Raw genomic sequence first — 11,836 nt, 5'->3', positions numbered from 1 at the left:
ACCCTCTCTTCTTCTCACGCACTTGTCACAGCATAATGTTATTATTAAAGTCAAAGCGCTTTAACGGGGGTCCAAACAATTCTCAATGGTCCCATTAGCTCTTTCTCCGTTTGTTTGCTGAATCACACAAAAATTATAATGTTACAATGTAATATTTATATCATCAAAAATTTGGGATGAGCAAAATTCAGAATTGAAGAATCTCACTTCCGTGTGTAAATTTGAACTGAATTCAGTCAGGAAACTCATTTGAAATTAAATAAGAGGGATTTACTGAATTGCGAATTCAGTGTGGATATGAAATATGATCTAAAATATCACTGAAAATCCATGAATCCAAAAAGTCACTGAATCCATGTGAGGCTCTAACTCGCTTGGGACCACACGTGTGTATTGGCTACACCAACCAGAGAAATGTGTTAGAAAAAAGCAGAATTAACATTTATGGTCATTTCATGACAGATGTTGTAGTTTAAAGTATGTTAATTACATGTGTTAATAATAATGTGTAAAAAACTAAATTGAATTTGTATTCAGTTCTGAATGGCACATAACCCTGTAAATCATAGAGCACAGGCTCATCATGGAGAAACAGAAATTGAAGGCACAGACACCGCTATAAAGATTGCATTATATTTCCAAAAATATATGTACAGTCTATTACAAAGCTTACAAAGCAAAAGAAAAAAAAAAGGTCTATGTAACAAGAAATCATCTAGGTAAATGACCATACAGTTTCTCAACTGAGGAAAATACTTTTTTTTTTGACCAATGAATACTCTCCATACTCTTGTCACAGAAAAATAAATAATAAATCGACAATTCCTTTGAACTGTACATTTTTTCCAACCTTAAAGAGAAAAGAAAAAAAATACTCTTCTAAAATGGAAACCTATTAGCTCTCTTTGGTCCTAAATGAGAAAGTATGTACAACTGAAAGAGTGAGGGTGACGAGAATCAGCTGCATGTGAGATAGAAAAATATAGTGCATTTTCAATGAGCTCACTACAGAGTACTTAAGTGAAAAATAAAGAAATGACAATTATAAATAAAATATACAAGTTTTACAGCTAAAACATATACAAATTGTCCTCTGGTTTGTGATTACTCTGACACAATCAACAGTGCTGAACTCTTTGGAATATTCCACTTCACTTTTTGTCTAGGTGGGCTCTCTAGCGTCTTTCCAGAAGTCTATAAAACCCTGCTGCACCGTGAACTCAATCAATCCACAGCACAAACTGTCTTGACCGAAATTCCACTATATCAAACCAGAAAAGTTAGAAATGGCACAAAGCAGAAAAATTGACAGATTTGTCATTGACCCGTACAGTGGCCTTAATGTGGGATTGATTGAATCCAGGCGTTAATCTCAAAGTGGCTCAAATTGCTGTCTCTACAGGGGCCCCGGATCCGAGCGGAGAGGGTAAGGGCCTGCGAGGGGTCCCCGGGAGGCCGGAGTGTGAGATCAGAGCGCGCCGGGAGGCTGATCTGAGTGGCTGCAGTTACGAAGCACGGGGGTTTGTGCTGACCGAGAGCCTTTCTGCTCACATTCAATTCAAAGGCCTGGCGTTGGCTCAATGCTGAGGTTAGCAAGATGGAAGGATAGTGGAGCAGAGCTGGGCCTCTAACCAGGGTACGATATGATCCGGATGAGACGCACGCACACACACACCAGCTGGGTTCACAATGGAGACGGCATGGTAAACGATGGCTTTTTTGAAGCACCAAACGTTTGGCTAAATCCTCCAGTGATGCTGCGCTCCAACGGCTCCGCCTTCGCCACATGTTGGCACGGCTGTTGCGGTTAAAATGGCATTGGTTCCTCAAAATAATGAAAAACGTGTTGTGTGTGTTTAGAATGTGTCACATTAAGGTTTTGTAGTAAATAAAACAAAATTGCATCAGCTCAAAGCTGAATAAAATGGTAGAGTTTTGTGGCAGCCCAGCAAAACAAGTCTAAAAAGGTATACAGCTCCCTTTAAAGTACTTAACACTAAAATGCGTAACATTTACTTGTCAATGAAACATTCAGTTGAGAGTGGAAGGCTGTAATGGCACTAATACTTCAGTGTAAACCTCATCTTTGAGCTCAGCACAACAAAAGGGTGGAAGAAACACAGCGAAGCATCTCAGTCTGGGTGAAGAGATCCTCGTATATAAATCCACCAACTCTCTTTGATCAAATTTCACAGCACTGCTGCTGATTTCCAAGCAGTACGTGAGTAAAAGTCTATACAGCACCTCAAATTATTGCTCATATTAGTCAGTCTCTCCCCAACTCAGCTGTGATCTCACAAAGAATCTCAGTACCTAAAAATAAGAGCAATAGTTGACTTGTTTTAAGGCAGTATTACTCCTTTACACCACAACATTGTATGATTTTCAAGTCAGTCACCTGCTAGGAAACCAACTGATACTGAACAAAAATGAAACTGTTGCTTAAACAATTAAATCAAAATTGCTTTCTTTCTTTTTTTTTTTTCTTTTTTTTCCCATTCTTTATGGAAACATGTATTTATGATAAATGATATCAATAATAAAAAGTACACATTCAACAACAGCACTGATAAATCCATTCATGTGGTAAATATAAACTTAGAAAGAATATTGCCACTGTAATAGTTCTTACATAAAAAAAAAAAAAAAAAAAAAAAAAAAAAAACTCCACCTGAAGTGGTTAGCAATTCTCTTTGTACTTATTCCACATCTGAATTGTCGTGAAGGATCATAAAATATACCTAACATCTGCTCGGGCTGTTCTTAAACACAACCAATCACTCTCAGGAGCTTCACGTGACCAAGCAGTGGGATATTTCTGCTCGATATAAAAGACCAGGTCGGCCTGACTCTCTTTCTCTGCCAATGCTTCAGTCTGGAGAGAGCTTCATGTAGAAAGTGCTGGCTGGAGAAGACATACCTCTTCTGTCGGTTTTCAGCCTCTGGTTCTGTCTCTTTCTCTCCAGATGAGACGGTTTACCCTGTTGTCAGTTCCATAACACAATCCGCGAAAACAAGCTAACACAAATCAATCGAGTAGAAGAGTAACGTCCCACACTGCCTTAGTGTGGATATTACAAACCAAAGCAAAAGAACTCCTTATGAATTGGATTTGCTTATTTTTATATTCACCCTTGATTTAAAAAAGTAATCAGTGAAATCTATAGCAACTATGAGCAAATCTGTGACGATAAACAAGGTCCATACAAAGCATAAAAATCCTCCCGAATGCTCCGTCTCAATGACATGATGAGTTCTTTAGAGCATCCTGTGGTCACTGTCCGTTTAAGATTCTCTCTCTCTCTCTTGTCTGTCTGCGTTTTCCATGTCTCTCTGTCTCTTGGTTTCCAGCACCTTCACCAAAATCCTTCGCCATTAACAAAGGAATGATTCTGTTCTGTCAGTTCTGGAAGGTTAAAAACGGAACGTTGTTTTTTATTTATTTATTATTTTTGCTGTGTCACACATTTTGCGGTGCTGTCCTGAAGAGTTCTGATTCATCAAATCGGGGAGTGCTGCCGATGCCCATCAAACTTGAATGCCCGTCCCATGAAGATGCAGCATCTGGGCTCTCATAGTCTGTATACTGCTCATGATCTTCTTCTGATGGCCCACCAAGGAGATTCCCAAACTCATTACATCCCTAAAGCAGAAACACAACATTCATAAATCACAGAAATGGAGCGTGAAACACCTGAGAGGTATTTCATTACCTAGGCAAAAAGAAACTGAGAAAAGGCCATATTAAACACAACACGATGAGTCTGAGTATGAGTCAAAGGGATCTGATTAAAATGCAGCACAATGTCTGGATTGTATTGTGAATGAGAGCTGAGGGCTGAAATTACTCCTAGAAAGATCATGCATTTCTATAGAGCATGGCAGTGTGCAGGAAAGATCATAGCAAAGGGCTCTTACTCGATAGTCATTCTAGCAACAGATTCGAGCGAGCTGTAGCCTGCAGCTGTGAAGCTGTCCACATATCTCTCCATCTTGATGGCTTCCAACCACTCACTGACCAATCGGAAAGACGTGAAATCTGGAGTGTTCTGATCAAGCAGTGGGCTTATGGGTCTAAGAAAAAGGAAGAAACAAATATGAATGTTATGTGGGCACAGAACCATTATTTCAAGGTACTGGTATATGATACTGTCCTCAGTTGACCTTTATTGGCAAAAGTATGCATGTAGTCTGTCTGTCTGTCTGTCTGTCTGTCTGTCTGTCTGTCTGTCTGTCTGTCTATCTATCTATCTATCTATCTATCTATCTATCTATCTATCTATCTATCTATCTATCTATCTGTCTATCTTATCCTGCCCAGCTAATTTAAATTTCCTGCCATGGACAATGTATTATATTTTAGAAGAATGTAGTACAGTCCATGCCAATAATGTCAACAGTTTTTTTTAACATTTGATTACTTTTTGTATTTAATTTAATTTGTTTTAATAGTTGATACAGCTGTTATTAAATAATAATAATAATAATAATAATCTTGGTCTGCATCATTAATTTTGATCTGTTATACTGTTTGTAAATAGTGTCTAATTCAATTACATTTACAACTTAAAGCTGAAAAACTGAATTCTTTACTTAATTTAGAAATATTGAAGGCTGCATGACATTGTTATAGTTTAATTTGTGAAATTAATAAGAATTTTGAATAAAAGGGTTTCAACAGCATACTATTCTTGTAGCAGTACTGAAACTGAGAATAATGAAGTCTCACTGATATTGGTGTTGTGCAGACAAAAACACATGGTTTTAGTGAACTGTTGCTTTGCATTACTTGTGAAAATGGTTAGGTGGACCAAGGGCTTTCCAAAGCTTTAAAAGTCATATCTTCAATGTGAGACACAGATCCAGTTATGATTGTAAACACACTTCCTCTGTCTAAAACCACACTGGGGAATGGAGTTCCCACAAGGCTTTAAAGTCTCAAACACTCATTATGACAATTGATTTAAAGTCCTTGTTATCGAACATGAAGGCATGGAGGCTGTTTCACTTTAATGATTCCCCGGGATTTATTTTTCATCAGTAAAACCTAGCGAATAAATCAAATGCCGGACAGATGGAATTGTTCGCAAATTTACCCGTGAACCTATAAAAGGGCTGAGAGACATTGCAGGGAGGTGCAGGAGTATAAAACATAACAAGCAACTTCCATGCGTCGTAAAAGCAAAGCTGGTCTGTGAACGGCATCATTTTCCTTGGGCAGAGATGGATAACGGTGGGCAGTAAAAAAAAATACAAATAATGGGCGTCCTCACCGCGTACACGTTCCCATTGGCGTTTTAAGGTGTTAGGATTGCGGATCATTTTGTCCAGGATGCCGACGATCTGATCGAATTTGGGTCGGTCTGCTCGGTCTTTCTGCCAGCAGTCCAGCATGAGCTGATGGAGGCCAGGAGGGCAGTCCATGGGGGCGGGAAGACGATATCCCTCCTCGATAGCCTTTATGACCTGCAAGATCAGAGTCAGAGATGGAAAATTAAAAAAGGCTTGAAAAGAAACCAATAGGTTTAGAGACAGAAATACAAAAAGCCAATGGAAAATCAAGCAGCTTAGCCATTAGCATCCAGAACGCAATGCACACAAAGCCCTGCCTGCACCTCCAGCTCTCCATTTGCTCATCCTCTAATCAGGACTCTGTAAACAGCAGCTTTGCTGGATAAATCTGTTGTGGTTTACCTCCAGCATTACAAACTACAAAAGAGGAAAAGTAGGCTAACCAGATGTGATTATTCTTGCACTGGTTATTGGAGGGAGCCAGAGTGCAATAAAAAAGGGAACTGCCAAAACTGGATGTGAATGAAGCAAGTGCACTAAAAGCCGTCTGCTCAACAGCTGCTTGTGACTGTCATACTATCATGAGTCTATGTAATTAACTAGCTAAACCAAAGATGAACGCATTGTCACTTGGGTGTTTGTGCAGATGACTAGCTCCACATGTCGGGGTTTATGGATGTAAAGGGACCCTAAAACAATTAAAAAAAATGCATTTTAAAATGGAAAACAATTGAAATGGTAACATTCCACAATATTACCGATTTTACTGTATTTTAATAAAAACAAATGCAGCTATAATGAGCAAAATAAACTTTCAGAAATGTGGATTCACAACTAGCAGCTAAACTGACAGAAAAGGCTTGTCCAGATCTAGGGTTTTCCCCATCGTCTACTCGTCTAGAAGGAGACTGTTTATTTTCCCCAAATCCTCATCTGCTATTCTTGTCACAAGGCTTGAGATACAGAAAGGAAAGTGTCAAAACAGAAAGAGTTGAAGAAATGTAAATATTTCCTTCTTTTTTAGCAGCCCTCAAGGAGTTTTTCGCCTCCCCCTCAAAAGGGTATAAAAACATCTGACGCTGAGGCCTGACAAGTATCAAGACTCCACCGATGCAAATGTTCCTATGCAAAAAATAACATTAAAGGCTGATACAAGTTAGACACTAACATGGAGAGCTAATGTTCACTAGTGAGCAGAGAATTATAAGTCATCATTAGTCTCACTGATAAAGGTTGTTTAACTTCTCTGAGGATGTTCAAGCTTGTGTAATTTTGACAAAGAATCTGCCTAACATATACAAGACAAGTGCCTACATACAGCGGCAGATTAACAACACTGCCGTGACCATATCTGAATTTCAATCCGCTTCAACTTGAAAACCATGCACGCATGTGATCAGAATGATGAACGGCACTTTGCAGTCCCAATTTCTTTGAGACAAAAGCTCAGCCCGTCAGAAAAGCTGGGCTCGGCAGATCGTTTAGAAGGTTTTGCATGGCTAAGCAGATATCTTTGAATTGATTGAACTCCGCTAATGATGAATTTGGCTCGCATTATCATTTCTCATTATAAAGGTTGAAAGTGTAGCAGAATACAAAAAGGAAATCCACAAGCAAAACACTCCATTCGTTTCCGCAGATCCATTAAACCTTTTTATCCTCAAAATGTGTCATTAAAACAAGGTCACTCTTGACACCTGTGTTGATATCCAGTTGAAAATTCAAAGTGTCAGATGTGCGTAACTGTCCTAATACTTGAATACCTACAGATTCTGTTAACAGAGTAAAAACAGGCCTTTTGGCGCAAGCTGTGGTTTTACAAGACTATAAAGTAAGTTGAACGAATGAGAGACTAAAAGTGCCTTGATGAAGTTGAAAGGACGTGGAAAGCATTTTAGTTTCCGACTTTTTAATTTAACCCACATGAGAAACGTTTGAAACTGATCAAATATGGATGATGGCTGGTTAAAAAAAAAATGAAAAAAACATGATTTCATGTAGAAGGAATTTAAAACAAGATGATCACAGAACCAACATATGCCTTGATGCATTAGAGCAGTGATGACTGATATTGTAATGATGATTGGTTTACTGCTGATTTATTGAACTGATATAAGCATGATTTAAAAATAAATATATTAAATAAAAAAATTAATAACTAATACATGGAATTAATACATATTTATTGTATTTTTTTATATATAATTTTCTATGGATTTTCTTATGTTATATTTTATTCAGAAACCATTTGATTCGAAGGTACAAAACATTCATCTGTACAAAAAGAGAAACTTACATCTTGATTGGACATGTCCCAGTAAGGTCGTTCTCCGTAGGACATGACCTCCCACATGACAATCCCGTAGCTCCATACATCACTAGCTGATGTGAATTTACGATACTGGATGGCTTCCATTGCTGTCCACCGAACTGGGATCTTTCCACCCTGTGGAGTAAAATTCACAATCACTACACTCTCCGTCAACTAGAGAATTCCTTCAAATTCCTGGTGTGTGTAAACATACTTGGTAACAAAGCTCTTTCTGACTTCTGACTTCTGAGAAGAGTTAGAGAGCACTGTATTGATGTTCAGTAACATTCTAGCATCCCAATGCAGCACAGACAGTATCTATATTTGTACTCCTATCTGATGCACGGATTGATTTGTTTATTCTGAGAGTGGCCGTGGGCTTCCAAGGCAGGTACGATGAGACAGTGGCTTAATTGACTCACCGTCGTTGTGTAGACAGCTTCGGGATCGTCGTCAATCACTCTGGACAGGCCGAAGTCGGACACTTTACATACGAGATTGCTGTTGACAAGGATGTTTCGCGCTGCCAGATCGCGATGGACGTAGGCCCATGTCTGAGAGGTATCTCATGCCGGCCGCGATGCCGCGCAGGCATTCCCACCAGCTGAATCACAGTGAACTGCCCATCATGTTTCTGTGCAAGCACAAACAGAGAAATGTTGTCTATCCATCACCAGCGCACAACGGACACACACTCCAACCACTACGTGGTGGGGCTGAGTAACACGGCCCGAGAATGAGCAATGAAATGGTAAATCGCAGTGGGTGTAATGAACAGAACAGACAAGATATTGTATTCACTGACCGGATTGTCTAGGGTGGTTTATACATACCCTGAGGAATGCATCTAATGAGCCATTTTCCATGTATTTCAATTACTATCATGACTGGTTTTCCTGAAAGAGCAAAGAACAGACTCCATTAAAGTGAAGCGTGGCCAACACACACTGTATGAAAGCAGTAATGAGAAACAATTCACAGATAATTCTACAACACTGGAATCTCTTTAGTCTGTCGGGCCCGGCATTTCATAGTGTACGCTCTCCAAAATAATAATAAACAACCCTGAGCCACAAATAATATTATCCCAATTACAAGATCAAATCATAACAATATGAACTTCACAACTGAGCTTACGGTAAGTCATAACTCTCCTTAGCTTAGAAGATTTATAGCACGCTTTAAAAGTTCAGTATCAGTCGGACTGAAACAGTGATTTGTCTTGGTTAAATGTCACGTAAACACTTTAGTCTGATTGAAATCGGACCAGTCTGGTTTTTGCCAAATCATACTAACAGATTTAAATCATGTCATGTCATGTCATGTTCATCAGACATGCCCACCTCTGGTGACGACACCCTCTAGATGGACCACATTCGGGTGATCAAACTGGCCCATTATGCTGGCCTCGCACAGGAAGTCCCGCCTTTGTTTTTCAGTGTAGCCTACTTTCAGTGTTTTATGGGCCACCGGCACATCCCTCTTTCCGGGCAGCTTCAGTCGTCCGCTGCACACCTCTCCAAACTCTCCTGTGAAGCACCACAACCACCCACAAGCTGAATTCTAGGATCGAGGCCACGTTTGACACCGTTATCTAAACCTATGCAGATTAATACATATCAGTCACACTAACAGCAGGATTCAGCATTATATGATGCCATGCATCAGTACACAGGGGAGTGCAGATAATTGGATATGCTATATAGAGGACACGCTAACACACTTATACGGTTTGTATCTCAAAGAGATGCGGCAGCAATTCATCAATGGCGATGTATTTATGACTATCCTGGCCTTAGGAGAAGACATATTAATTATAAACCAATCCTACAGCAGCGCTATCAATAACAAGGGGTTGAGAGATGCTCTGGCCGCTATCAAGAGTGTAAATATTTGGGTTGTCATTGTGATAAATGAGAGAGGTGTGTGACTAAAGCGAGGCAGCGGAGAAGACAAGGGAAGAGCTCACCTGCGCCGATAACCCTCTCAATCTTAATGCAAGAGGCATCCAGCTCCTTTGCGAACTGATGGACAGCCCTGTTTGGGTCTTCGTAGGTTTCAGGGTCAATGTAGGTTTTGGTGCCTGGAAATTTAACTGTAGAAGGGTAAGAGGATTACTGTTACGATTAAATATGCATGCCACACTCACACAGAGCCCTTGATGGAATGATGCGATTACTGGAGGGTAGAGGCGCGGGGCTGTGGGCTAAACAGCACACTGTGATGGAAGATAGCATGTCAAAAGGTCTCTTTTCATCAAATAATAAAACCTTGCTTTTATTTTTTCCCATATATTTCATGAAAGCACTATTAATTTTCTTGTTAACCTTCTCACAATGGAGCCGATGGTGTATTAGCCGTACAACATGGCAGCAACATTTTAGCTGTCACTCACTGGATAATGGGTTTCACAAGACTGAACTATTACTGAACATTTCACTGCATGTGACCATGAAACAAACAAAATTAGACTATTCTATTCTTCCTCTTCTTCTTAACATTAATACTATTAACATTTATCAATATTAAGATTTATTGTTTTTTTAATGTCTTCCAAGGAATTAATTATTATTAATAAAATTATTATTATTATTATTAATAGAAATGTATTTGTTAAATGTTGATAATGTTAAATATTACATGTAATATTTATTATTATTATTTATTGAACATTATCAACATTTAACAATTACATTATATTATTTTATATATCATCATCATCAATATTGTTAATAGTTATCAATGTTATTATAAATTATTTTAAAAGGGCGTTGATGGAATTAATTATTCATTGTAAAAACTATTATTATTAATAATAAAAAATATATACAATATTTAATCAACAACATTCAAAAATTATAGTATTATTATTAAAAGTATGAATTATTCTATTATAGTTTTAATAATTGTTATTATGAATAAAAATAACACTGATTAATCATTCATAGTAATACCTAAATTAGTCATTGTATTGTTAATTGTTAATAATTAGTAATAAGTATGAATTTATTGTTCATAATAAATTAACAATGTTAATAACTAATTTATTAAAATTATGGTAAAACACTAATTATATTAATATATTAAAAAAGCCCAGTTAGCAATATTTAACTTTCTTTTATTCATATGTAACACTTTAGGCCAATTAATGTGTCGCCCATTTTTTGTATCTAATCAAATCCTATAATTACATTGCTACCTGTCAACTTCAACATTAAGCTCCATTTAATGAGATGCAAAAACTAATAAGCTACATCACGCTGGGATGAAAACAACTAAAATGGACTGTTGCTAACGAGTAATTAAATAAACTAATTTGTAACAAAAACAATGCCGAGGAACAGGAGAGCACTTTCTCCTAATATCCCCCAGCTCCTTCACGGTTGTGTCGGCCTACACGTTGACATAAGCAATCGGACAGCATTGTGCTCCAGTCATTTCCCTTCTTCTTGCCTGCTGTAATTGCTTCGTCCATCTAGCTGTCAGTAAAACTGTTGCCAGCACAACACGAGCAACAAATTTGGCACACGAGTATGGTGCATGCCTTATCTGCCTTTTGTAAAACCAGCCAGCATATTGTGCTTTTGCATTGCTGAGCAGGTTCTTTTTATAAGCAGATGCTGTCTGTAGCGTCTGGTGCTGTTTTTGGCAAGGCTGCCCAGCGGCGAGAATATGGCAAGCTGTAAGCCTTAGCGTGTGGGCAAGAACGTTAGTAAGGTTGAGCTGCCCCTGTACAAGCAAGCTGTGCCACCTTGAACCTTTGTTTCCAAATCAGCAGTTTGCCTACAGCACTGATCATTAGCAGAGCAAGTCTAAAGAGGCAGTCGCCAGCGCTATCTCCAGGGGCTTCATTAGGACTGCTGAGAGAAACATCTTACTGGCCGAGAGGCCTGGGCGCAGGGGTTCAGAATTTAAGAGAAGGCAACCACCTAGAGGAATCTCTTAATGCTGACATCTCTGAAAGCTCTCTTTAGATGAAGATCTGGAGTTGAGGGGGAATGTTTCTGTAGGATTATGGCCTAGCTTTACGCCATAGGCGATGCTAGACATGTATTCTAGTGATTATGTAACAGTTCAGAGCATCAACAGTAGGACCATACAGTTATTGGTGGGCCTAGACAAAATGTTAACACTGGTTTTAAGGGGGAAAAATGTGTAATGGATTCTTTCTCATCTCTTTAATAGCAGTCCATCTAGTCTCAGCCTCAGACGTCACACCCACGGATTGTTGGC

General features: G+C 38.7%; 1 pseudogene; it reads right to left on the bottom strand.

The window, feature by feature from the left end:
- Positions 1-617: 617 nt before the first annotated feature.
- On the bottom strand, positions 618-9,714 carry LOC113080960 (ephrin type-A receptor 7-like; annotated as a pseudogene).
- Between the last annotated feature and the right edge of the window lie 2,122 nt (positions 9,715-11,836).

The sequence above is a fragment of the Carassius auratus genome, unplaced genomic scaffold (assembly GCF_003368295.1).
Source record: "Carassius auratus strain Wakin unplaced genomic scaffold, ASM336829v1 scaf_tig00032661, whole genome shotgun sequence".
NCBI classification, from domain to species: domain Eukaryota; kingdom Metazoa; phylum Chordata; class Actinopteri; order Cypriniformes; family Cyprinidae; genus Carassius; species Carassius auratus.
The sequence above is the reverse complement of the archived record's forward strand: the minus strand, read 5'-3'. Positions and strand labels throughout refer to the sequence as shown.